The sequence below is a fragment of the Taeniopygia guttata genome, chromosome 7 (genome assembly GCF_048771995.1).
Source record: "Taeniopygia guttata chromosome 7, bTaeGut7.mat, whole genome shotgun sequence".
In the NCBI taxonomy this organism is placed as follows: domain Eukaryota; kingdom Metazoa; phylum Chordata; class Aves; order Passeriformes; family Estrildidae; genus Taeniopygia; species Taeniopygia guttata.
Genome location: NC_133032.1, coordinates 3,406,271 through 3,432,861, shown reverse-complemented (window position 1 = coordinate 3,432,861; position 26,591 = coordinate 3,406,271). Strand labels below are relative to the sequence as shown.

The 26,591-nt window shown below is 49.7% G+C and overlaps 1 long non-coding RNA gene across 2 annotated transcripts; it reads right to left on the bottom strand.

Annotated features, from left to right (window-relative positions):
* Positions 1 to 88: 88 nt before the first annotated feature.
* On the bottom strand, positions 89 to 26,099 carry LOC140684539 (uncharacterized). Of its 2 annotated transcripts, none has more exons than XR_012056926.1 (5): positions 25,231 to 26,099; positions 14,658 to 14,774; positions 2,330 to 4,327; positions 1,784 to 1,947; positions 89 to 594 (listed from the first exon to the last, which is right to left on the bottom strand). It is a non-coding gene; the product is annotated as an uncharacterized lncRNA (long non-coding RNA). The 2 variants fall into 2 exon arrangements; XR_012056927.1 differs by having other exon boundaries at positions 2,330 to 2,560.
* Between the last annotated feature and the right edge of the window lie 492 nt (positions 26,100 to 26,591).

Below are 26,591 nucleotides of genomic sequence, written 5' to 3'. Positions count from 1 at the left end.
GACAGAAAGGACAGGGCACGGTTCAACATATTTGCTTGAATTACCGAGAGGAAATTACAAAATGAAAATAAAAAGGAGTTGTCCGGTAATGTTTCCCTCTACCCCCGTTTTCATAGCAATTTATTGATTTTTGAGTTGTACGTGGAATTACCCATTGAACCGACACATCTCGTTTCACTCGTATTTTCTTGATTTATGCAGTGCCCAAAACTTCCCAAGTCCTGCTCCCAAACATTCCAGACGATGGGAAGGAAAATACTGCAGTATTGGGTGCAAGAAGTCCATCCTGTGGGACACAATCCAATGGGAACATCCCACCAGCGATGTATCATTCCATTACTTCTGTTTCCCAGAGCAGCTGGGGCTGCCCCTGGATCCCTGCAAGTGTCCAAGGCCAGGCTGGACAGGGCTTGGAGCACCCTGGGATAGTGGAAAGGAGATTTCCTGCTAAGCTTCTAAGGAGTTTCTTCCCATCCTTGCCTAAGGCAAGCTGAAACATGACATTCCTTACTCAAGGCAGCCATCCCAGCACGCTTCTGGTGGGTTTGATTAATTGGCTCTCGCTAAATTGTTTTTTAAAACTTCCAGATTTCCCTTATAGCAAAAAAAAAAAAAATTTAAAAAAAAATGAACTCCTGTCATTCAGCCATCTGGATTTACATAAATTTTGGGACTTGATGGGAATTGCTAACAACTTTGTCCGTCTCTCAAATTCTGCATATACATGGTAGTATATAAACACTGCTCCTTTTCTCTTTTACATTTTTGGAGATATTTACCACCTCTGTTGCCATTTGAAAGGGCCACCCTTACAAAAACCCTTGGCATATTGATCCAGCCCTTAAAGTTTCGGGATTTTTTTCCACATTGTCCACAGGTTCCAGGAAATGGTGACATTTCCGTGGAATACATACCTGAGAGCACCACTGGCATTAAGAACACCACTTCTGCCTGAAGCTGAAGCCCTTTTTGTTTCATTTGCAGCTTCTTTAGGCTCGTGCGCTTGTTTGTTGTTCTTTGGCTGGTGAGGTTTCGCAGAGTTGCTCTGCCCTCTTTATTCAGGGCCAGCTGTGCCTCGGATGGATGGGGGAACGTGTGTATAAATAACCTCCCAAATTATGTTTGGGTGCCAAGAGACCTGTGGGTGGAAGGCCTTTGGGGCCAGAAGGTTACCAAAGCAGGGCAATATTTGCCAAGGCAACAGGTGTGCTGCTCACAGCTGGTGCAGGGCACGGCTATGGCAGCCAGGTCAGTGTCTGCCCTCCCCTGCAGTCCCCATTTCTGCTCCAGCCAGGGGGAGAATTGGTCCCAAATCCTTAAAACATGGGTTACAAGCAGCCCAGCTGCCTTCCCTCGCTGCACTGCTGGAGCAGTTTGGAAACAGGAAACAAAAGGAGAGAACTGTGCCCTGGAAGTTGCCATGAAGCGTAAGTTCTACCTTCAGGTTTTGATTGATGCTGTACCTGTGGCTGTGGGTGTGAGTACGTGTCTCTATTAATACCCAGTCTAGGCTAACCTATGCATAATGGCAGAAAATTAAACCTTTGTCGTTGCACATGGAAATCAGACCTCAGATTCACAAGGGAAAGGCTTCTTGCTATATGTTCAATCCAACATATTGGCTATAGCTGTATATAGTCTGTTTTTGCTGTATTTGCAGCTGAAAAACTTACTCAGAAGCCTGTTGAAGCAAAAAATAAAAATCTAAAATAAAAACCAACACCCTGGCAGAGCTAATTCATAAAGATTTAAATAAAAAGCAATTACAGAACTTCCCGCCTACCTCCACCTCATCTTTAGCTGAACTCCTTGTTTGTCAGGAATGATTCCATTTTTTTATGTTCTCAAGCAGGAAACAGCCATCACAACACTCCAGCTAATTTCCCTCGCTAGTCACACGGAGCTGGTGAAAGTAAAAGAGAGTGCTTCAGTTTTCCACTCCACAGCCTGAAAAAAAGGAGGATAGAGTTAGGAAGAGCGCCAGCAGGAGCTTCCTCTGGAGCCTAGACACCAAGTGGCAGTGACACTTGGGTCCTTGGAGAAAAGTCAAGCCTAGACACAATTTCCAATCTGATGATGGCTCCCTCTTCTTCCTCCTGATCATTCAGTCTCCATCACTGACCTCCCTTGGTTTTCCTGTCCTACCTGTCACCTTTCTGTGCTTTATTTCCCATTCCCTGCTCTGTATCTGTCCCACAGTATACTGGTTTACTACTTTTTGCCATCAAAAGGAAAACCCCATCAAACCCACATAATTTACAGCACAGCTCTGATGGGACAGGGAATGTTAAATTTACGTTGCCCCTTCCTGTGTTTTCCTCCAGCATACCTTTTATTGTGGAGTTTTGTTCGGTTGTTAGTGGTTTTTTACTCCTGGTGAGTTTTGCTTCAGCTGTAACTCCTTGTTCTCTCCTTGCCTCACAGCTCGCTTTGATCCAGAACAAGGTGGTTCTCCTCCAATTCTGAGCCCCCACGCCTGTCTTTGGCTGCAGGAGCCGCTTCCCAGCTTGTCTGCACACCCAACACTTCATCAAGTCTGCAGCACTCAGGGCCTGAAGAGCTGAAATCCCGAAGCAGTAAGAGCCACACTCTTAGAAACAAGTTATTGCTGTTGTTTTGGGCAAAATCAAGTCCCTGTCCCCCAGCTGGGGGGAAAAACAAGTAAGTGAAGTTCAAAGTGGAGGTCACAATGTAAAGTTTGCTTTCTTCTCCATAGTTACACGTTATTTTTGCTGATGGAGATACATTGGATTGTTATGGCAGTCATTTTACAATGACTGAGTACAAGACACTTTTAGAATAAAACTTTGCTAATTTTGTTTTCAGCATTTTTCTGGATTTCTATAAGCTTCCTATTTATGTAGCAGCTATGCTCTCAACTACATTATGGAATATGCTGAACTTGGAGGGGATCCACAAAGATCATCATTCCTACTGCAGAGGGAAAAATTATTCTGTGGCCATTACAAACCACCGCCCAAAAGTTCTTACGGTGTCATCATCCCTCCAAGTGAAACTGAAGAATTAAGAGTATGAAAGAAATCAAATCTCTTTTCCCCCTCAATTGGTTTTTTTTTTTTTTGTTCAGCCCATTTTAGTAGCACATTAAGGCTTAAATTGAGATAAAAAGCAGAAATAAGTCTAAAATTAATATGGAATCTTTGTGAAATCAAGGCTAGAATAACTGATGGATACACTTAGTTTATCAGTGCTCATTTTCCAGTTCTTAATATTAAAAAGAAAGGAAATGTGTATCAATTTATTATATTTCTTTTCATCCAGCTACTGGAAGAAAAATGTGGGGTCTGTCTCTCTGTAGTGAGAAAGCCTTCAAAGAAATATTGATCCATTTTTCTATTCTGCCTCTTTCAACCAGGCAAAAAAAAAAAAAAAAAAAAAAAAAGGCATCATCCAGGGTGAAAAACAATTAAAATCTAAATAAATGTAAGAAAAATATGACCAGGAAAAAAAAAAAAAAAGACAAATAGAAATAAAAACATTTGCAGCCTGGCCCCTGGGTGTTGGTTTTATGTGAAGAGACTGACTTGCAGCTGGATGACGAGTAGGATATTTTTCTACTGAAATATTGATAGTAGATTACACTAAACCACAAACTATCTCCAGAAAGCCCATCATTTCTAATCCTAATGGTGTTTTCTTTCCCTTGGCTGACTGCTACATTCATGAGATGATGGCTTTATTCTATCTGGGGGAAAAACTTTTTACCATACAGCTAAATTAACTTGTCAAAAGACTTCAAACTTCGGAAGCTTTTACAGCCCGATTCAAAGCTATTATTTAGGATTGAATGAGAAGGCTGTGGACTGTAAAAGCTGTCCAAAAAAAAAAAAGAAAAATTTCAGCAGCATTCAGGAGCTGAATGGAGCGCTCACTTTTTGTTCAGGTTGTGTGTGTTTCATTGAGCTGTCTCAGAAAGAGCTGGATTTTGGTATTTTACAGCAAAGTGCTTCTTTCTGCTGCTCTGGAAGCTTTGACCCAGTCCATGCTCTTTCACACACACTTGGTTATATTTAGTTTGTGCCAACCTAAATAAGTGTCAACCAGCTTTCCAGAAATGTGGGGAGCACAAAAGAGAATGACCAGCAGCTAAATTGAGGCAGAACAAGAACACAATTAGACTTATTTTTATCCTTTTCTTTTAAAATCAGATCACAAACTGTCTTACAGTCAGCTACAGCTTTCTCATGCAAATAAAAATGCCTGGCTTCAGGAGCAGCAACTTTTAGATTTTGCAGACGAGGAGCAGCTGGCAGAGCTCGTGCTTGGAGTCTTTTCTGACGTGGATCCAATCTACTTTGGGACAAATCTGGAATAAAAAGCCAAGCCAACAATTGCAGCCCCCGGAAGGGAACCCAGGGCTCTCTGGGAGCATGCAAACACATTCAGGATGTGACAGGATGGGATCCACCACGGCCAGCACAAGGACTGGCCTTGATTCAGCGTGCCCTGGATGCAGCTGCCTAGAGCTGCTCCACAGGGAACACTGAGCACAGGAGCAAGCCTTAAACACAGCTTCTCACCAAGGCCTGCAGGGAGGTTCTGCCACCCACCAGGGACCCACAACTCACTCTCCTGTTCAGAAACTGAATTAGAGTCCCTGGAGTGTTCGTGGAGATGCCAAGAGCTTGCAGCATATTGGAGTTCAGAGCACACAACCACAGTATGGGGATCCAAGTGCATATCCCTCTTCTGCCTGGCGGGTTCCTCCTCCATGGGCAGGGACATCTTGCACTGTCCCAGGCTGCTCCAGCCCCCAGTGTCCAACCTGGCTTTGGACACTTCCAGGGATCCAGGGGCAGCCACAGCTTCTCTGGGCACCCTTTGCCAGGGCCTCACTGCCCTCATACTAAAGAATTTCCTTCTAAATCATCTTTCCATGATCTGAGTTTAGATGAGTTTTGAAGGAACCAGCAGCAGAGCACCAAGGTGTTTTAGAGCTTGGCAGTCCAGAAGCCACTTAACTGCTGCCTTCATAGTAAGGTACCAAGATGATCTCACAGTTTTAAGCACTTGACACTAAAGTAGTACTTATAGATGATGTGTGCGGACAAAATTGCATGGACCTTTCAAATTCTCCAATTTTTCCCTCCTCTGTTTTGCTGCTCTAAGGGTTGTTTAATCTCATTTCATGTGGGTCACTGCATTTCCTGGATATCAATATCTATCAAAAAGCACCTGTGCTTTGCATTTGATGAAACCTCAGTTGACCCGTTTTCCCTTTCCTATGGCAAAACCAAAACTGCAACCAGTTTTGGATTGGAATACACTGAAGCACTAAAATACCTCAATTTTTCTCTATCTGCTTACCAAAATTTGTGTTCCTTAAGAGCACCTTCCCCAAGTTCTTGAAAAGCATCAGAGCAGAGCAAATGTGCCAGCAGAAGTGTCCAGAATAGCAGCAGTGGCATCAAAATAATGAGAGGAATGTCTGAAAAGTCTGAAGGGTTATACTCAGACCCTGTTAAATAGCTGGGTGGAACTCTGGAATCCGACCCTCACTTGCAAATACATTGTTTAATAGAAATGCAAGAAGTAAATGCTGGTCCATTAATGACAAAAATAAAGTTCAGAATGTATGAGGATGAGAGGTCAGAGTCAAAAACCTCTGCAGCCCTAGAAATGTCTGTGTGACTATAAAACACAGGCTGAAAGGAGAGCTATTTCCCTCTTCCAGGATCACTAGGCAAGATCAGGCCTGTAAAAGACTGGGAGATCCCTCTAGCTTTTTTCCACAAGGAAAAAAGAAAGGAAAAAAGGCAGACTTCCCATTCTGCGAAAGAGCAGATCACAGAAGCCCCATGGTTTCCTGGACTAGATCCAAGGACAGGACTAACAAGGATAGGATGGAAACTCAAATGGAAGAGTTATATTAAAAAAGCTACGAGGCCATGGGGACCAGCCCAGAGCTGGAATGTGAGGAGCTGATACACGGATCAATAACACCCACACTGCAGAATGAGTGCTGTGTACCCCTCCTTTTGGGAGAGGAAGGGCTTCCATAGGCTCCTCTAGAGGTGATGCTGCAAAGGGGATTTGTGTGCAGCCTAGCAGTGGGATTGGTTTAGGATGTTCACACTATGATCTGAGGAGATGAGGCACATGGGCCTCAATTCATCCCTGTCAGGTGTGGGAGGGGGTTTGGAAGATGGCCCCCTTGCCTTGCCTTGGGAGGCAACAGAGGTATAACTTCCCGCCTCCCCTGTTGTCAATCTTTTGTTGTCCCTTCCCCTCATCCCTGTCAGTCATTATGTAATCCTTCCCCCAGTTCTGGAAAGTTCTCTTGGAGGACCTGACCCTGTGGCAAGCCAGGTGGTCACAGGACCCCAGGGCCTCAGTCAGGAGCTGCTTGTCAAGTGGCCTGCTGCACATTAAAAGGTGAGCTATCAGCAGAGCCTTTGTCTTGTGTCCTGATACAAGGGGATGAGGGGCAGGACGTGTTCTGCTCATACACAGAAATCAAGGAGCAGCAATCATGTGGTGGCAAGTGTGGTGGTTCAGAACTGGGATGTGCTTTTGTGTAACTGCAGAGGAGACGGTGCTGGGGCTTTTTTTCCCTGCTGGTTTAAGGAATCATAGAATCCCATCCAGTGCCAATCCGTGCCATGGGCAGAGACACCTTCCACTACCCCAGGTTGCTCCAAGCCTGGCCTTGGCACTTCCAGGGGTGGGGCAGCCACGGGCACCCAGTGCCAGGGCCTCACCACCCTCACAAAGAATTTCTTCCTCATCTAATCAAAATCCATCCTGCTGCAGTGGGAAGCATTTCCCCTTGTCCTGGCACTGCAGGCCCTTGTCCCAAGTCCATCTCCTGCTCTCCTGGAGCCTCTTTAGGCTAAAATGGACTCTAAACTCTCTCCAGAGCCTTCTCCCTTCTCTCCAAGGTGAACACTCCCAACCTGTCTTCATAGGAAAGAACACTTTTTATGACCTTGCTGTTGGTAAAGCCAGACAGCTCTTTCAGGGGAGATTACTTGTTAAATTATCCACAGTGCTGCAGATGCTCGTCTCTTTATTTTGGTTGTATATTTCAAAGAACAATTTCTCCAGCAAACAGTGCAACAGCTGAGGCTGATAAAACTCCTGGGTGCCATCATTATCCTTTTTCCTGATAGAGACTGTCACAGATTTACCATCGTGTTTTGGCTTGGAGGCTGGTGCTCTACAGCGAGCCAAAAATAAAATGGAGCTGGATAGCCTTAACACAACAAAAGAAGAATTTGGAAAACGAATGGAACTGCAATTACCAGACCAGAGGAAGGAGTTATGTCCAACACAGGTACAAGAATATAGTTTGGATGTGACAAGGATCTGCAGTGATACATTCTCCTGTGCTTGGCCATAGGGATCTTGCCACAAGACTGAGGATTTTGGAAGGTGGACTCCTGCACCATCAGGAAAGAAGTTCTCTGAAGGTCTCTTACATGTTTCCAAGCTGAGCTCCTAGAGCATCCATCATTTTGGGGTGCCTCAGTTATTGACTGTATACAAATCCATCTCTGAAGTCACACCCCAAAAAACTCTCCTGAGGTTTTTCCTTGTGCAGAAGCTGAAGTCAGACCTGGAAACGTCTTCAAAGGCATCCTCAGTCTTTAGCATGCAACTGTACAGAGCGTGAGGCCACACCTTTGGCAGGATACGTACCTGCAACTCCTGGAATGATGGAATCAGGAAGGTTGGAGAAGAGCTCCAGGATCATTGAGTCCAACTCTGAACACTGCCAAGCCCAACCACCAACCCACCTCCCCCAAGTGCCACACCTGCACGTTGTTTTAACACTTCCAGACACAGTGATCCCACCACTTTCTTACATGTCTGCACAGCAACTTACCCTTGGAAATCGACTTTCCAAGCCATGAATCCCTCAGTCATCCAAGGTGCAAAGCTAACAGCCCTAGATATTGGATTTCTTCTGCTGCCCCACGGGGCAAAGCCAGCTGCCACCGCCAGTCTCACCAGCCCTTCTCAGCAGCAGCCTTCAAGGCTTAATCCCAAAATTGTAAGGCTGTTCCACGGAGTCAGTGGGCTCTGTGTGCTGGGGCTGGTGGCAAGGATACCAGGTGAAGTGCTGGTTTTGGGATGCACACACCTGAGCATCGGGAGCGGGGCCCAGGCCAGTGGGAACCACGGGAGCTTGGCAGCTTCCCCTCGCTGCCAGCCTGGACAGGACTGAGACCAGCAGAGGAATGATCCCTGCTCCCAAGGCATCCCATCTTCTGTGGGTCTCAATGAGCCAGCAGGACAGCCCCCCCTTACAGAACAGCAGCCTTACAGTTGGGTTTAAAGAAGCATTTTTGCTCTTCTGGACTTGAGCCCAAAATCCCACTTGGAGTAACTCACATTCACATCAGCAGAACTACTCCAGCCAAACAGAAATTTTTTTTTTTTCCTTCCCCCTTAATTAAACTGTTATTCTCTCAAATGAAATGGAAGCGTTCTCCTCATTCTAAATTAACACAGGTGAATGCTGCCAGTGAAATTAAAAACTGACTTGAGATAGCTTTGCTTTTAGCAGAAAGTATCTTTTTTTTTTTTTTTTTTTTTTTTTTTTTTTTTTTTTTTTGCTGGGTGCCTCTTCACTGAGGGAGCTGTTAGAACTGAAGTGGGGCAAGTCAACCCAGCACCACCACCATGTTCTCCACTAAAACACATCCACACAGCTGCTGAACACTTCCAGGAGTGGTGACTCCACCGCTGCCCTGGGCAGCCTGTGCCAACCCTTCCCATGAAGAAACATTCCCTTATATCCAGTCTAAACCTCCCCTGGCACAGCCTGAGGCCGTTCTCACTTGTCCTGTCTCTTGTAACCTGACTCCCACCTGGCTGCTCCCTCCTGTCAGGGATTTGTAGAACCCTCAGCTCCCACCAGCCTTTAAAAAACCTCTTGTTACAACCCTTAGCAATTTATTTCCATTCTGCCTGGGTGCTTTGCAGAGGAACCCTGGAGAATGGCAGAAAACAACAGTTAAAAGAATAGAGTGGAATTATCCATCTCCTGCTCATTAATTGACTTCAGATGGTACCAGCTTGCTGGTGTTTTTTCTGCATCTCTGGCAGGGAATGTTTTATTTGCTTAGTAAAGTTTTCACATGCAATATGTTGTTGCTGTTTTGTTTTGTTTCTGAAATCCCTTACCTATATATTTATTACAGACAGATATTATACCCTGGCAGTAAAGAAACACTGCAAAGTGCTAGTTAACTTCTCAGAGCTGCCTGAATAATTCCATAAATACGAGGGGACTGAAATGACAACAATAAAGGGATCTATACTTTGAACAATAAATATGAACTGGAGCTCTGCTTTGGATTTGAGGCAGGCTGCAACTAATAGGTATTCAGCTTGTGTGGGCCACTGACATTTAAATAAACACATGTGCAGTCCAAGGGGGTTGGCTGCAGAGCCTCTTGTCAATTGAATCCAGCCCTGGGAACACTCAGAGAGTGGCTCAGGATTGCAGGAATTCCTGGGCTGTAGCCCTCAGTGGGATCTCTCCTGAAACCAAAAGATGTCCTCCATGGGGGGGAAAGAAAAAAAAGCGGTGGGGGGGACACAAAGGGAATGAGGGGGGTGGTGGAAACCACCCCAAAATATGTGGCTTCAAAGAAATGCTGAAAATATTTATAAGAAAAATGCCTGGCAGGCTGCCCATTGCAACTGAAGGAGAACTTGGCTCCTCAGGCTGAGATAGCTCAGCATTCCTACACTGCCTTGGGAAAAAATCACCTCTAAACAGGGCCAGTCTATTCGAATGTGCAGATCCAGGCCAGAGTGTACTCAGAAAACCCATTCCTAATGGGAGAGGAGCAGGCTCCCAGGCTGCAGCAGGAAGGATCCTGGGGCAGCACCTTTGTGCAGCTCCTGGAACCTGCAAAGGCAGCTTTGGTTGCAGTGGCATCAGGTTTTCTGCAAAGGTAGCCCTAAAAATCAAAAATTGTTCGGCAGCATCAGACAGACAGAGAGGGACAGGGCTACGTGGTGCTCACCCTCAGCACCTCACACTGAAAACTGGCAGGCCACAAAGTGTCTCCAGCACTTGTTTTGTGTGATTCTCATAAACCTGAAGTATTCACAGGTCAAATAGTTTCCCTCAGTATTGCAGAAAGCATAACTTCACATCCAGGTGTCACCTTTTCCATCACCAGGGCAAATGAAGGATGACTCAGGAAAAAGGAGACATCAGCTCTGGGGCTGTCAGCCTCAGAATGAAGGAAGTGGCTAGTTTAAAAACTAAAATTAAAAAAAAACCAACAATAAACCAAATTTTTTAAACTCCAAAGAGGAATTAACTGAGCAACGTATCACTGAGTTTAACACCGAGCAAATCAGTAGAGGCTGTGTAACAGCATTACAGATAATTAGAAAACTGGGATGGAAGGAAACCATTCTTTTGGAAGCTGGAATTGTGGTTCCTGGGGAATCCTTTGTGGCCATCAATGCATGCAGAATAGGGGCAATTTACTTGGTACCGGGTACTCTGGTTCCTCAAAAGCTTCCTCACCAGGGGTGCCTTGGAAATTAATCTCCCTTGGGATTAGAAGAAAAGTTCTCCAGGGGCGCCTTGGAAATTAATCTCTCTTAGGGTTAGAAGAAAAGTTCTCAATTGAATTCCAAACTGGTAGGAAACAGGAAGGGCCAGGTAGGAATAAAACAGTTATTTTTCACAGCAGAGGGAATCCCAGGGGAATCTCCAAGCAATTGGGCTGTGGCATGTGTTGTTCTCAGAGCCTAAAGGATCTGGAAAGGGGGTATTTGGAGCAATTTTCAGACGATAAAGAGAAAAATAATTACTTAAAGTAGCAGAAATTAGTGAGAATCCGAAAAAAACTTCAAAGGACTATGGGACATGGCAATAAAAGAGAGCTCCAGGTGCAGTAACACAAAACCAGGCTGAGCTCACCAGAGCCCTTCCCTTTGTTGCTGTCACACAGCAGTAAAATAATCCAAAGGAGCCCTCAGTTCAGTCCCAAACAGTGAGCAAAGGAAGGGACAGCGCAAGGAATTAATAGAATTATGGAATGGTTTGGGCCAGAAGGGACCTTAAAATTGTCCAGTGCCACCCCTGCCATGGCAGGGACACCTTCCACTGTCCCAGGCTGCTCCAGCTCCAGTGTCCAACCTGGCCTTGGGCACTGCCAGGGATCCAGGGGCAGCCACAGCTGCTCTGGGCACCCTGTGCCAGGGCCTGCCCACCCTCCCAGGGAATAATTTCTGCCCAATATCCCATCCATCCCTGCCCTCTGGCAGTGGGAGCCATTCCCCTTGTCCTGGCACTCCAGGCCCTTGGGAATCAGGAGGTGTGTGGTGGTGGCTCCTTCTCACTCTACCACAGCACCTCCATGGCACATTACTGAAATGATGCAGATTACAAACCCAAAGAAGGCCCTTTTCTCATGCAAATTGTCGACTTTGTTTCCATATATACTTGTAGAAGGCAGAAAAGTGAGCACTCTCCAAAGATAGTGAGAATAATGGAAGGTGAACCAAACAAAAACATCTAGGAGAAAAAAAAGAGAGGGGAAAAGCCCAATTAAAAGAAAGGCTGTGAGGCTGCAGCATGCCAGGAGCCAGCATAAAGCCTGGTTTTATCCCATTCAACATCCTCTGTCCCCAGACATCCCTTCCAGGCAGTATCAGGGAGCAGAGCCACGAGAGCCTCGGGCCTGCCCCTGGCCAGCTGCTCCCATTTTCACAGATTAACTCTGGATCCAGCCCTCATCTGGGCAAAAAGGGAAACTTTGACAGGAGGCTGGGAGAGAATGTCCAACATGCATCCCTAATGCAGCCAGGGCTTCCAAAACAGCTCCTCCAAACAGAGCTCCCAAAACCACTCTGATGGCAAGAGGGTTTAACATGGGTGTAACTTCTAAGGCATGCTGCTGGGCAGGGAAAAGGAGTCTGTGCAGAAAGGGGATTGTTTTTTTTCTCCCCTCACAACTTTATTGCTGGAGGACAATCAGGGAGAGAACCTTGTGTGTTAAAGTGTTCTGGAAAAGAGTTTAGACAGATAAAACAAACAATAAAGTCACTGGAATCAATTACTTCTCATTAACAATGTAATTTGTGCCTTGTAAAGGAAATTAAAGACGAAATTTTTGAAGTCGTAAGTGGTCACCCTAAGCTTGGTTCTTCCCAAATGTTGCACTTAAAAAGAGAGGGCACATGGAAGAACAGGGACACAGCTCTGGAGAGTCAGCATCATTCCTATCAAGGGAGGTTTTGCCTCACCAAACCACATGAAGGAGTCAACACCTGGATCAGTTGTTCTGATCTTCGTGGACTTCCCAAAACATTTCCAGTCTTTTTCACTGGAGGCTCTGAGGGATCAGAGGTTAGGTCCTTGCCTTAAAAACCTTTTTGGGGTATCACAACTTCCTGGAGTGAGATCAGATTCTGCCCCCTTAAGGTATAACATTTGGATTATTTTCCTTCCATGTTTTACCACACAACCCAATTTCTTCATTTGTCTACAGTGACCAGAGAGCTGAAATTATCTCAGCTAGGGGAACGCTTCCCTCAAGAACTGAACAGAGACAAATACCTCCAAAAGATGATTTTAGTCCTATGAGAAGCTGCTGTAATACCTGCAATATATTTTGGAGATGTACTGCTGTGCCTCGCGTTCTGTTTAAAGAGCAGACTCGTGCTGGGGAGCGTTATGTAGATTTGTTTGCACTCAGCTGAGTTATTCCTAACCAGGAGGCTCTGCTGGGGATCCTAGGACTGTATTTCATTGTGATGGAAAGATGGTACCATTACACCAACACCGAAACCTGCCCCTTTTCCTCTGATGGGATGATTGCTGTTATCAGGGAGCCCTGTGATCCCTGCCCACAGGATGAGATGCTGCTGTACAAACCACAGGAGACAAGAAATTAAAAATAAGGCTGTCCACCCTTGAGAGAATTGCTCCTTTCTGTCCTCAACAAGATAGCAAACCAAATTTAATTCAAGTCATAATTCCCTCACAGAGCAGCTGCAGCTGACTGCCTGTGGGAATTCAGGAAATTATGCTGAAAGGGAGAGGGCTTGAGAATTTGGTGACAAGGAGTCAAATCAATCCCTTGTATGGGATTGAGACCAAACCAAGGAGCTGCAAGGCTTTAACTTGGCAGGCTGGGAGAGCTGGGGGTGCTCACCTGGAGAGGAGAAGGCTCCAGGGAGAGCTCAGAGCCCCTTGCAGGGCCTAAAGGGTTCCAGGAGAGCTGGAGAGGGACTGGGGACAAGGCATGGAGGGACAGGACACAGGGAATGGCTTTCACTGCCAGAGGGCAGGGATGGATGGGATATTGGGCAGGAATTGTTCCCTGGGAGGGTGGGCAGGCCCTGGCACAGGGTGCCCAGAGCAGCTGTGGCTGCCCCTGGATCCCTGGCAGTGCCCAAGGCCAGGTTGGAAAATAAGCCCTGGTCAGAGCTGCAGCGATCACAGCTGTTACAGAGCGCTGAGGCAGAGAAACCTCTTTAGAAGCTGAAAGCTGCAGAGCAGCACTTCCCTCCCAGATTATTTATTTCCAGCTTTTTCTTTTTTTTCAGAGGGATTCTCCTGTGATCAGTTAGTCCTTGACAGTTCCCTGCTTTCCATGTGAAACCGGGCTCCTTCAGTGGTCCCAGCCAGCACAGCTGAGGCACAGCCTTTCCCTGGCAAATTAATTATAGGAGAGGGTTGGGGGCTGCTCAGCTCCTTCCTGAGGCAGCCAGCACTGGACTCTTGGCCACAGAAGTTGGGAAGAACAGAGGGATAAATCAGGGGATTCACATGGGAGTGTTGGCCTCCCCGCTCGGCGGAGCTGTTTAACCCATAGCCTCTAGCCCTGACTATTTTTTACTGGAGCTTCTGGCCACAAGAACTTGTGACCTCCAAAAAAAAAAAAAAAAGAAGACATTTCCAGATCACCTCAGCAGCAGAAAATACACACAATCTGTATGGACCCCAATGTACTTGGATTCCCCTCTTAAGGATAAAGACATGAATTTTATAAGATTCAATTTATTGCTGAAAACTCCCTCCCACAAAAATTAATTAAAACTATAGCAAGATACACTGCTATATGGGGAGAAAAAATCAGATTTCACATTAGCATTTTGGTTTTAGCAGCTCAAGAGTGGATCCATAGATTGTTAGAACCACCAGCAATTGATTCTTTTATTACCAGCTACCTGCTGAGAGCTGCCTGTGTTGATGTTTCACTGACAGCAGAACACTTCCCTACACTGTTATTACCTGAAACCACTTGGAAAAATAACACATCCAGGAGGCTGCCATGAAGCCATCCTGGAGATGGAGGCTGCCATCGGTGATGCTGACATTTCGGGGTGTATTTAGGACACCACATGGGGTTAAACCATCTGTAATAGTTTAAAACAAGTTCAGTCAACCAGACCACTGGAAGCCACAGTGCCTTCCAGCAGGTAGTGGTGGGGTTTTTGTGACTAGATGGTAAAAACAGGGACACCCAGATCACACTGGGACTGTTCCCTCTCTCTGCCCAGCAGGCAGCCAGGGGAAGAAAAGCAGGCATAAAGTAGGTGGGCATCCAGGGAAACCTCCCCGGGTCCCTTGAAGCCACACTGAGCCCACTAAACATTTCCACATCAGCACAAGAGGGTTCCCCCTCAGCCCTGTCAGAATTACTACTTACCTGAAGAGTTCCTCACTAGGTGATTGAGCAGAGGTTGTCTCCACAGGTCCCTGAAGACATCCCTGTCCCAGACAGATCTTCAGGATGCTCTTCTCTCCAAGAGCACACTAGTTCTAGCTGTAAAAACACGCAGTGTTAGCTTAATGGTTGGGCTTGGTCCCAGGAGCCTTTTCCAACCGTAACGATTCTGTGGTTCTACAAAGAGTGGCCTGTGAAGTTTCTGCTCCTCTTTTCCACATCTATAAATTCTGTGGGCTAAAGGACCAGAAAAAAAAGAGCAGCAGAGAGAGCCCAGCTCCCGGCACCACAGAATTCCCACAGAGCTCCTTCTGCAAAAGGGTGTGAGCACAAAGTAGACACAGAACTGGCTACAAGCAGGAGAAGGATGGAAAAGCAGGATTTTTCAAAGGGAGTGTGGTGAGAAGGGATGCTCTTGCCAGGATTATACACCTGAAGCAGCCAACATGGTAAGAACAGCCTGGAATGGGATGCAGGGTTACTGGGCTTTACCAAGCCCATGGTGGGAAGGGGGTTAGCACAACAGAAACACTCACGGTTAATCCTGAATATGCAACAATTCCTTTGAAAATGTTGGCTTTGGGGTAGAATTCCTGCAAATGGAATAAGATCTCTTAGATCACCTGCCCATGAGCCAGGGGAGATGGAAAATGATCCCACTGTCCTTCCTTAGGCCCAGATCCCTGTGAACTTGAGAAGGGAAACAAGTCCTGATGTCTTCCAAAGGGAAGAGCTGCCCTGTTGAGCGGTGGATTGCATGATCTGAACCAGAAGCAAAAGGTCTCCTGCCCTCTCATCCCACTCCAGGCCCATCACTCTGTAGGACATCAGCTCCCTGCACCACAGGGAACAGCTCAAGGTCACACAGAGAAACAACACACATACAGGAAGTCAGAAGCAGGGGAGAAAAATAATTATAAAACAAAAAGGAAAAAAAAATTTAAACTAAGTGGCAGTGGTTAATTGTTCAGTGTTTCAGCTACTTTCTCCTCAGAAAAGAGGAGTTCATGGGGCTGGAGAACACTCCAAGGAGCACGAGCAGGGCCTGATCCTCTCAATGCTATGGGAAGCCTCTGGAGCCCAGCATCTGATTCCAGTTCAGCCCTTTCAGGGCATGGAGGGTCCCAGGTGGGTCCCTGTCCCCTGTTCTGTTTTAGGGGACTGCTTTCAGGCAGGCAGGAGGTGCACAAATCCTGGAGTTCAGCATTCCCAACCTCCTGTCCCTCAGGTCAGTGGGACCATCTCCTGCACCTTATGGAGCCTCAGCACATCCATATTTCATGGGCAGGATCGTACACTTCAGCTGGCATGTATGGAGGGAAGGAGGAATCCTCCACTCTGGGATATGCTGTTGAGGACCACTACAGCCAAAATACGAGTTACTGAACTCAGCATCTTAAACTGGAACCACCAGGAGCCATGCCGCAGGTGGAAGCCTCTTCCTATCCTTCCAGCCTCTGCAAGCAGTGGAAGAGAGCTACAAGGCACCTGAACCAGGCCAGCCTGGTGGGATGAGGGACACCAAAGCCACACCTGCAGCAGCTCCATGAGCCAGAGAACCTAGAAAGGGATGGAGGTGCTCTGGTACCCCGGGGCTGTAGAGAAAACAGCTCTGAAAACTGCATGGCCAGAGCAGCATTCCATCTTTCCCCCACCCCCTTCTTTGTGGGGATGGCAGAGCTGGGTTTATTCATCCCCTCTCCATTGATGGGTGTGCGTCAGCGGCTGCACGGGTGTGGGAGGCGCAAGCCTCAGTCAAATCCCAGCATTTCAGCTTAATAACACCTCGGGGGGTGCAGCCCTGCTTCCCCTGGCAGGGAGAAAAAACAGCAGGGGAAAGAAATGATCCATCGATATAAACTGAAAAGGAAAGGGGGAAAGAAAAACAAACCCCACCCCAAAGCCTCCGCAGCAGGAGGTGAAGAAAGAAACAACGCCTGGGAAAAATACATCAATAAATAATTGAATCTCATTTTCTTTGGCATGAGGAAGACATATCTCAGAATGGTTTGGATTGGGAGGGATCTGAAAGCTCATCCCATTCCACACCCTGCCATGGGCAGGGACACCTTCCACTAGTCTAGGGTGCTCCAAACCCCATCCAACCTGGCCTTGGACACTGGCAGGGATGGGGCAACCTATGCCAGGGCCTCACCCCCTCACAGGGAAGGATTTCTTCCTAAAAAAGAGAATTATTAAGGATGGATGGTTGATGGTGAGGATGCTGGAGCAGGGATGCCGAGCAGAAGCACAAGAGAAGGGGATTGGGCTGCACCAGTCCTGGGGGAAGGTTAGTGCACCACATGTGTGCCACACAAAAACACACAACAGTGGAACCAGCCATTGATCTTGTGATGAACATCACAAAAATGCCAGTGGTTTGCACTGCAGGAGTAGGAATACAGAGAGTAGAGGACAGCAGACATTTCCCATGGGATGAGGCAGAGGGTGCCAGTTCCCATATACAGAGGAATCCTTAGAGCAGGATAATGGTGACCATCCCTAGACAAGGAGCTTGTACATCTGAGTGGCCTCAAGAGGAGTAGCACAGCTTGGACAGACCCACATCCCCAGCTGGGGAGCGAGGAACGCTGGCAGGAGCCCGTTCATCCCATTATGATGAACTCACCCAGAACTTGAGGATATTCAGACACAGAAAAAGCTGTGCTTTGAGAACAGCACTCAGCAGGGAAGCACAGACCTCGTGGAGGTCATAAAACCCCTCCATAGCAAGACACTGCTGGCTTTGCCACTGCCCCTCGTTGCCCAGCAGCGCCGGCTCCACAGCCTGGGCTCGTGGCTTGCTGTTCCAGCTGGAGCTGGGATGCTGCGGGCTCTAAAGCAGAGCCCCAGCCCAGCCTGGGCAGCAGGCAGAGCCCGAGGCTGGCTCAGGGCCCCCAGGGTGCTGCCACCCCTCCCATAGCCATCCACGTGCCGCTGGGCGCTGGCTCCCCTGCCACGAGGTGCTCGTGCCGCACAGCCCACGCTCCGGCAGGCAGATGATGTTTTTCTGAATGCATCCCCATCTATAATGAGACATTACTCACAAGCTGCGGAATAAAATGGAATAATAGCATCTCTCGGCGTTAGTCATGCTTTAAATGCGTACCTTTCAGAGCAGGAGGGGATTTGATAGGATAATCTTCCAAGAGACACGTAGGAAGCTTTCATTGAGGGACACGGCCCCATTGGCAAATTACAGCTTGCTGCTCTCCGTGCCACTGCACTGAATGATGCTGTCGGGGGGGGACCAAACATGGGGCAGGGGGGCCCACAACCCCCTGCAGAGCGGTTTGGGGCAAGACAACAGGATTTGGGAGTTTTGCCAGCTCCAGGTGCCACAACTCTTCCAGTTCTCAGTGCCAGGCTATGCCTGACCACAGCTACACAAGGGCTTTTTCTTCCCTTCGCCCTGCTCTCTGACTCCGGCATCCTCAGTGGATGTGCTCCCTACCCAAACAAACCCTGTGTGGCTGGAAGGGAGCACGGGCTGCTGCAGAAGAATGAACTCATTTTGCACATGTGGAACCAGGCCCCAAACCTCTGCAAGCAAGGAATGCTGCAGCCTCCCGCAGGCACCGCGCTTGGGATGCCTTACCAGAAGGGGCCGGGAGTGTTGCAGGGAAGCTGGTTAGGCTGGGAGAACGCAGTTTTGCCCCAAAGCCACGTCTGTTTGGATGACCCCTGACAAGGAGCAGGGACCCACTTGCTGGGAAAGCCCAGCATCCAGAGGTCTGCCCTGGGGGAGCCCAGCGAGACAAGCTGGCTCAGCACCAGCACCACTGCACTTTGTTTGGGAAGATTCCTCACAGGATCTCAGTCCTGGGATGAGCAACTCATCCCTCATTTCTTTACCCACGTTTGAGGCGTGCTAAAGACCGCCAGGCAGTCTTTCCTGTGTGTTCAAAGAGATGGGGAGGAAGTTTGGTTCCCAGCGTTGGGCACCAAATTGGCGTTTAACCAATTTCAGCCGTGGCGCAGCACAGGAGGGAAACGATTACACACAGCAGTGTGGGGACGTTCCTGCAGCCTCCTGCCAACCTCAGAGAGGCTTCTGTGAGGGATGAACAAAACACAGCAGAGGAGACTAGGTGAGGCCCAAAGCCTCCTGTCCTGCCCCAGGGAAGAGCCCCTCAACCTGCCTAAAGGGGTTTTGTCCTTAGTGGCTGCCAGCCCCGGGGCAGCATGGTGGGGCCACTCAGGCAGCTCTCACCCATCAGCTGGAGGTGAAAAGGCTCCAGCTCTGGTAGAAAACACAGGCAGCCTCCAGGAAAGCAAAAACTCACCCCATGGCCTTCTTCAGGGGTATCTTTTATTAAAAAAAAAAAAAAAATAGGGTAGAGAAAAGCAAAAAGGGAAGGGAAAGAGTCACATGAGGATGTTGGAGTTCTTCCAGTGAGAACCACCTCCTCAGTCACAGGGAGCTGGCACCTCCCTCTTTCCTCCTAAGATGTGACCAAACCTGCACACCTGTGTGGCAGGGGATGAGGTTTGGGGCCTCCCAAAGCCCTAGAAAGGGATTAAAGCCACCCTGTCTTCAAGTGGTGGACACTTAAAAACACATGGTGCACAACTCAGGTCTCTTCTGAACTCCCCGTGGTGCCTCAAATCACCCCAAAGAAGGAAAAATCTCCATTTTCCTATGGCAGTGCACACCTGCTACAACACCAGTGCAAAAATTCAGAACAGCAACACTCAAAATATTCCCTCTCCTTTTCTTCTGCATCTAGATAGTGAATTAATTTGGAACAGCAGCAGCTAATTGATGCCACAGAGAATTTAACAGCAGCACTGATGATCCCTGCACACCTCCCTGGTCTCTGCAGGTACATCAGGCCCTGGTCCCTGCTACAGGAAACAGGTGGGAAAGCAACAACTTCCCCTTTAAACTAAATCAGGGTGAAAGCAAAGAATTAAAAGCATGCCCTGCACATTTCCAAGCATGAGACTCCCATACAAATGGTCCCCACAATGTTTAAACCATTTGGGCTCCTTCCTTATGCTGTTTCTAAGTTTGAAGAATGCCTGCTGGGATGATTAATATTCCTCCTCCTACACTTACCCGTTACTCCTGAAAGCAAAAATTAAAACAGGAGCTTCTCTTCATTCAACCCCGGCCCACAGGAACGTGGTTACATGGGGAGAAGCTGCTAATAAAAAAGGGGGAAGGTTTGTAAATTCGCTGCATTCGCAGGCGGGAGAGGTGTGGCTCTCATTCAGCATCCCCTGGATGAAAGTTCCCTCACCTCCTCCCGGCTGGATGCTGCAGGAGCGCGGCTCAGACAGCCGCAGGGGAAGGCAGGAGCCCGGCTCCGGGGTTCAGAGCCGCAGGGGAAGGCAGGAGCCCGGCTCCGGGGTTCAGGGGAAGGCAGGAGCCCGGCTCCGGGGCTCAGGGGAAGGCAGGAGCCCGGCTCCGGGGTTCAGGGGAAGGCAGGAGCCCGGCTCCGGGGTTCAGGGGAAGGCAGGAGCCCGGCTCCGGGGCTCAGAGCCACAGGGGAAGGCAGGAGCCCGGCTCCGGGGTTCAGGGGAAGGCAGGAGCCCGGCTCCGGGGTTCAGGGGAAGGCAGGAGCCCGGCTCCGGGGCTCAGAGCCACAGGGGAAGGCAGGAGCCCGGCTCCGGGGCTCAGAGCCACAGGGGAAGGCAGGAGCCCGGCTCCGGGGCTCAGGGGAAGGCAGGAGCCCGGCTCTGGGGCTCAGACAGCCGCAGGGGAAGGCAGGAGCCCGGCTCCGGGGTTCAGAGCCGCAGGGGAAGGCCGGAGCCTGGCTCACACAGCCGCAGGGGAAGGCAGGAGCCCGGCTCCGGGGTTCAGGGGAAGGCAGGAGCCCGGCTCCGGGGTTCAGAGCCGCAGGGGAAGGCCGGAGCCCGGCTCCGGGGCTCAGGGGAAGGCAGGAGCCCGGCTCCGGGGTTCAGACAGCCGCAGGGGAAGGCAGGAGCCCGGCTCCGGGGCTCAGACAGCCGCAGGGGAAGGCTGGAGCCCGGCTCCGGGTGCCTGGCACGGCCGGACTGCTCCAGCCCACTCGCACGGGCTGCCACAGGCACTGCCAGCAGCGGCCGGCACGGCGGGGAGCAGAGAGGAACCATCCCGGGGCCTTCCAAACGGAGTTCCTCGCTGCGCTGCTCCTTGTCCCCTGAGCTCTGCTCCTCCGGCGCCTTCAGGGCACCTCTCCCCGGGGATTAAAGTGTTCTCCTCAGCCAAAGCCCTGCTGGCGCCCGTGCTGCTGGCGTGCCCGGACAGAGGTGCCACAGTGGGGAAGGAGGAAGGCAAAGGCTCGGCATGGATCCGCCTCTGCGCCCATCCCTGGGCTGCCATCTGACAGCAGGCAGGGGACACCTCCAGAGCCGGGTGTTCTCCCCTCACCTCGGAACAGCCTGGGCCGAGAGGGGCCTTTGAAGCTGCCCCAGGACACAGGAGGCTGAGCTGGGCTGCGCCTCAGTGACACGGGGGCAGCTTTGTCAGGCAGGATCTGCTTTGAGAGAAGGCTTGTTCTGCAAGTGAGGTGGCCTTGACCTGTCACTACCACAAGACCTTCATGGGCCCCACCTCAAACGCATTCAAAACCCACCAAAGACTCTTCAAGGCTGTCCAGCATCCTGAACCTGAATCCTTGCCAGGTATCCCTGCCATGCTTACAAGGGTTGTGCTCATCACATGCAGGCAGGGACCCCAAGTCAAAGCCCTCAGCTCCCTATAAAAATGGTTCCACATCAAGTTGGCCCATTTATTTTTTTTTTTTTTTTTTTTTGGGCAGGAATAGTGGTTTGCTTTTCCTTCGTCATCCTTGCAAGGAGGGCTGGGGAAGTCAATTTTTTCCCCGTGCTTCACCATGTGGCTTAGCTACAGCAGCTCTCCAAATTCCAGAGGGCAGACTTAACTCTGAGTCTGGAAAGCTTCAAGGGACATCGTGCAAGAGACACTTACATAACCCTAATGAGCTAGAGATGTCCTCAAGATAAAAAAAAAACTATATATATTGCAATAAACCATGTTAATTGCAACTCTTTCCCTTCAGAAATTCCAGGCAAGACTAAGAAAATGGGTGTTCCTCAGCAGCTGAACGGGGCTTGCAGCACCCTGGCAGAGTGGAAGGTGTCCCTGCCCGTGGCAGGGGATGGAGCTGAACGAGCTGTGAGGTCCCTTCCAACCCAAATCATTCCATGCTCCCAAGTGTGCTGCCCCGGGAAGGAGGAGATTGCCCAGCCCCATCCCCACCGTGACATTTGGATGCCCTCAGACTCCGCACGTCTTCAACAAATCGAGTTAATCACTGCCTGGTACAAAGCACCTTCACGGGGAGGGTGCAGAAACGGCGAGGAACAACGGCGTTCCTCTTTAATGAGGATAAAGATCAAAATGAAGTCAATTAAGTCTGCCGCTGGTGACATTTGTCTAAGCACATGAAAATTGGTATAAGCTGAAGCAAGACAAGTTGTTTGAACTCCGTGGGCAGGATTATTTCTTTTTTTCAGTTTCCCCCCAACCCCCCTTCAAAATTTGTTTTTCATTATGCATTTTAGTTCTGTTTCCCTGCGTTACTGGGTAGGTTCAAGGGACATGTGGGACAGATTCCACTCGACAGTTTGTAAACAGCTGACGTGGGAGGGAGAGGGCACTCGAGCTATTGGAATTGTTTTCATTCAAAAAATTTTGTAAATTAATTCCTCCCCCAAGTGCCTGCTCTAAGCAGCGCAGACAGATGTGCCTTCTGTTCCTTCCGAGCAGCGAGGCCGCCTCGCTCGCTGCGCCGTGTCAAGGTGCTAATGAGCTGGAGAAGGATATTCCGGGATTCTGCCTCAATCCAGCCCGCGGAGTTTACGAGCTCTGTTTCTGTGCTGAACGCCGGCCCCTCGCCCTCCAGGGCTGCACCAACAAATCGGATGTTTCCTCCTCTCACTCAGGGCAGCCAGAGTTGTTACACCCGCCGCATTTCCATCGATACTTTGCCATCTTCATTGCCCCCCTCCCCGCCTTTACCACACCGGAATATTCTAAGCCTCAAGACAGGGATGTCGCTTAAGTCTTCTTTGCTCAGACGGTACCTGCTGACTACTTAGTGACAGAGAGATTACGAGGCGTAATTACGCGCTAAGCTTCTGTGGGAATCCAGGGCTTCCCTCTGGCTGCCCTGGCAGGTCTGGGACCCTGGCAGGGGTCAGGAACCCCCCTGGACAGAGCCCCCAGAGACACTGTCTGTGATCTCTGGCCATGGAAAAGAGTTTTCAATCTTACAGGATGAGTTACAAGCTTTGAGTGTTTTATATAAGTAATAATTAAGTGTGACACGGGTGCAAAAGTAAAATTTTAGGTTTCTAGATTAGGGGTTCAGAGGGGACAAGATGAAGGAATTGGGTGTGTCTTGTCCTTTTCCTCCTTCTTCATGCCCTCCATGTTTCACTGTGGTGTTGGCATTTTTCTGTTGGTTTAGGCTGGGGACACACTGTTCAACGTAGGTGACAGATATTGGCACGTTATTGTAAATCCAGCACAGGTAGTTTCTGGTATTTAATGTTTGTAACATCCCACTGAGGGGCAGAGCCCCACACGCTGCCCTGCAGGACAGAGCTGCGGCAGGGCAGCAGAACATGTTAGAGATAAGCAAGAATAAACAACCTTGAAAACAGCACAGACGAATTATGGCTTCTTCTTTGGCAACGGGGCAGAAAGACAGAGACTTTCTACAATCTCGGAATCACCAATACCCACAGATTCCGACAAGCTTCCACCTAGGAAAGTGAAGTGACACAAGGGAGGTGGCACCAGGGAGGTGCCTGGCTGCAGAGCCACAGCCTCCGGGTGCCAGCACCCGCCAGAGGGAGGGCAGGAGCTCAGCTTGGGCACAGCTTCCCCCTTGACACATCCTTGCTCTCAGCCACCAACCCCAGCAGCAGGACCCGAGTGACCATCCTGCGGCCCCAGGGATGCTCCAGCCCTCGTTCCTCAGGCTGTTTCTGAACCTGGGTGAGAATACTCAGCCACAGCCAGAGCACTTTTCCATCAGGCATCAGAGCTCTCCTCTCCAGACTGGTGGGAATGAGAAGTAATTAAATGTTATTTCTCACTATTATTGCTTCCCCTGCCTCTGTGAGCAGCTGTCTCCTGGCTCTCTCTCACATTTGGAGCTTGCTGGAAGCATCCCCGGATTGCCCTTCCTGCTCTCCAGCAAGCTGCTTTTCCCAAGGACTCCCTTCTGCATCTCCCTGCAGGAAACACAGAGAGCGCTGCCTCTTCCACTGACTCATAATCCTTCCCTCAAACATACAGATTATTTAAACATAAGCAGGGATTTCATGCCGGGTTTCAGAATGCCAGGGGCTGGAGAGCATTAAAATCCACCATTTTATCCTCAGCATGCCCAGTGCCAACGCCCAGAAACAGAACCACGGAGCAGCAATCGCACTTCCAGCCCGGAGATGGAGCCCAGTGCCTTCCCCTCAGTGGGAAAACACAGACATGGCAGGTCAGCCTGCTCCTGGAAGCAAAACCCAAACCCCTGTAGGGGCTGTAGCGTCACCTCTTTGACACCAAAAAACCCCCTAAGCCTGCTGAGGTTGTACCATGGTGGCCCAGGGCTGAGTTTGCTCTTTCTTTGGCCTCTTGGAAGTCTGGAAAAAGCCACATTTCACCCACACCTACCAGCAGGCAACAGTACAGCGATCCATAGTCCAGATCACCAAGAAATAAGCTAATTGGAATGCAAAAAACCAAAAAGAAGCCCAACAACAACAAAAAACCCAACCAAAAAAAAAAAAAGCCAACAACAAAAAACCCCAGCAACAACAACAAAAGCCCAAACAACAACAAAAAAAAACCCAACAAGAACAAAAAAAAAAACCCAAGCAGAGACACTGTGGGATATTCCTAATTACAGGATCCAGGCAAACACCCTCTGAGACACCAGGCAGTGTCTCACACTCCCCACTGCACTCCCCAAACCTCACTCTCCCAGCAAGCCCATGGATCTGCACATCTATACCTCCCTCCCCAGCAGGTCCCATCTTCCCCAGGGAGCTGTTCCCCTCATATCATCCTAAAAACCCCAACAGGGCTCCTCACCTCTGGCTCATGCAGCTCCAGGAGCATTAACAGCCCCCGCTGACACTACAGCCCCACAAAATACTCCCCAAAGCCTTGCTGCAGCCCTGCCTTTCCTTTTAAACCTTTATTCAACAGTTTTTCATCGGCACTTGAGCCTGGGGCAGTAATGAGGCATCTAAGCCACCCCTTCCAGGCAGGAGTGAGGCGGGATGTGCTCACCCTCCTGTGGGGATGAGAGGGTTTTCCCTGCCCTCCTGTAAATCCATCTCCGTGGAGGTGTGGGGCCGTGCTCGGGCGGCTCCCGGGCCACCAGAGCTGCAGGGATGGGCTGCAGAGCAGCGGGGAGCGGTGCCACAGCTGTCAGAGCCCGTGCGCCCCATGGCGTGGCACGATTTTAGGGTGAAAAGAAGGAAAAAACCTCTGGGAATCTGCAGCCAGGCCACGGTGCTCACTGCGGTCACCATCACTCATCCCCCAGCTGCTCTGCTCCAGCACCATCTTTCCGTTCCCTGGGAATTTTACCTGTGGAAAACCCTCGGTAAAAGGTCTCCTCACGTGTGCTGTCAGTCCGTCTTTATCCCATTCCTGCCCTCCTTTGATTCCTCCCAATCAGCCCGATTGGGAAGCTGCTGCATCCCCTCCCTAAGCGAGGCACGGTGTTTATTGCCGACTCGGTGTATTTTCTCTTCGGTAGGTTTTTCTCGTGATTCCAGCGCTTCTCCAGGGATCCCTGACTCCCGAAGTCGAGGGGCTCGAGCAGCCGCCCCCGGTGCATCCCCCCAGCCCATCCCCGGGCTCCTGGCCCCGCGGCACCGCGGCCACCCCAACGTGGTCATTGTCACCCAGCTCCAAACCCGGCTTCTTTATCAGCAGGTGCTAAATTGCCGCTCCAGCTGCTGAATGCTAACAATTAACTCAATTAACATCTAAACAGATGCGATTTTGGAGGAAACGAACAACATTAATGACAACCAAAAGGGGGAAAAGCTGCGATTACAAATGTGGAAAAAAAAAGCCCTGCGCGGCTACAGACAGGCGTGCGCTGTCCCCAGTGTCCCCTGGCGAGCTGTCCGAGCACGGCGCTCTCGGAGGGCTGGCAGGCCCTCAGCTCGGGATATCCATCCTTCCATGGATGCGCCAGGATGCAGAGCCACCCCAGCGTACCCATGCACCGGCTCCTCAGCAGCCTCGCCCGCTAAAAAGGCGTTTCCTCGCAAGCGAAATCTGCAAACCCCAATTAAAACACATCTCTGCCTCGCTCCGGCTCGGTGACCTTTTTATGCCAGCACTGACCGCCTGCCTGAGCTCCGTGTAGGACACAGGGACATCTAATGGCAGGAGAACAACACTGCGAACGGCGCAGCTTAAAAATCACGGAGGCAGCAGCAAAAAAAAAAAAAAAAAAAAAAAAGGGTGAAAACCGCTAATTCAGCCGGGGCTGTGTCCTGGCCCGCACCCCTCCAGCTCCCACGACCTGGGAATGGTTGTCGAATGAGATGTTGCTGCTCCAAATGTTCATGGAAAGGAAGATTTGTTGCTTCCAAAAAGCCTTTATTTTTACATCCCCGGCTCTTCCCTGCCAGCTGGAGTCTCCAGACTGCCCTCCTGGTGTGTTTGGGTTATCACAAAGCAGCTTCCCTAGAGCCGTGGAATCCCAGGCTGGTTTGGGTGGGAAGGGACCTTACAAACTATCCCTGCCATGGGCAGGGACACCTTCCACTGACCCAGGCTGCTCCAAGCCTTGGGCACTGCCAGGGATCCGGGGGCAGCCCCAGCTGCTCTGGGCACCCTGTGCCAGGGCCTGCCCACCCTCACAGGGAAGGATTTCTCCCCAGTTATCTTCATGGACCCTTTTTCCCATCCAGCTGTGCTCCCTACAAACC